At 62.4% G+C, this 1,069-nt stretch overlaps 1 protein-coding gene across 1 annotated transcript in view; it reads left to right on the forward strand.

The window, feature by feature from the left end:
- Nucleotides 1-242: 242 nt before the first annotated feature.
- The window catches only part of ERG (ETS transcription factor ERG), a 271,394-nt gene continuing 270,567 nt past the window's right edge, over nt 243-1,069 (forward strand). Inside the window, exon 1 of the mRNA XM_040483913.1 lies at nt 243-332. The gene's annotated coding sequence lies outside the window, so the exon portion shown is untranslated. The remainder of the gene's footprint in view (nt 333-1,069) is intronic.

Below are 1,069 nucleotides of genomic sequence, written 5' to 3' on the forward strand. Positions count from 1 at the left end.
AAACTGCATGTTAATAGCGACCAATTAATAGATTATGTTGCCCGGCCTTAAAAGTTGAGGGAGTTTTAATTATTATTTTTCAAATTAAAGGAGTGCTTATTCCCTCCCATCCCTTGGGGTGGTGGGGGGGGGGGGACTTAGCCTTCTTGCTGGCTGTTTGCTGAAATTCTTGGCTGTTAAAAGTTTGGAGAGGGAGGGACATGAGTAGTTTTCACTTGGTCGGAAAGGAGCGAGTGTGCAAGAGGACGCTCTGGGATGGGTTCCTAGCGAGCGCAGGGATGGTGGTGACGGGCCCCCGGGGACAGCAGTGAATGAAGAGACGAGGCACTCAGGTAAGCGCGATTTTGATGTCACGATTCACTGATAAACTAAAACATCTGGAGGGGCTTAGCACAGTGCCCCAGAGGCCGAGGAGCGGGACCTCGCGGCTCCCCCGTTGGGGAGTTGTTTTTTGCCGACTGGATTCTGTTCTCACGAGGGCGGCTGTCACGGCGCCCGCGCGTCCGGCCGGGTGTCTGGGCATCCCGCGTCGCGCTGCTCCCCGGCCTCCGCCGGCCCGTCCCGGCGCTCGCCTCCGGCTCTGGGGACGCGCAGGTAGCGACCCCAGGTCTCGCTGAAGCCGGAGGCACCTTGGCACCGCGTCTCTTCGTCCCCAGTCTGAGGGCGACGTGGTCTTGATTCTGATGCGCATCCCAAGGCAGCCGGTGGTTTCAAACTTCTACGGCTGCCACCGGTTCTTTCGTTACATGTGACGTCTGTCGTGGCTGAGGCTGGGCAAGAAAAAAACCCACTGCTTCTCACCAGAAGCGACCCCGAGTTCGAGAAGCAAGCTCCTCCGGGGCTCCCCCCGCCCCACTCCTCTGGTCTCCCCTCCTGGAGGCGCGTCCCGGGTTTGTTTCCGGCCCGGCTCACGCCGTCCCGGGCTCGGCTGTGGCTCCTCCTCCTCCTCCTCCTCCTCCTCCTCGCCCCCAGCGCCCTCCCCCGCCGTCAGCTCCGTCCTAAACCCGGCGGCGACCAGACCCGCCCGCGCCGCCGCGCTCCCCGGCCCCCGGGCGCGCGCACGGACACG

The sequence above is a fragment of the Herpailurus yagouaroundi genome, unplaced genomic scaffold (assembly GCF_014898765.1).
Source record: "Herpailurus yagouaroundi ecotype Mexico unplaced genomic scaffold, PumYag 162, whole genome shotgun sequence".
Taxonomy (NCBI): domain Eukaryota; kingdom Metazoa; phylum Chordata; class Mammalia; order Carnivora; family Felidae; genus Herpailurus; species Herpailurus yagouaroundi.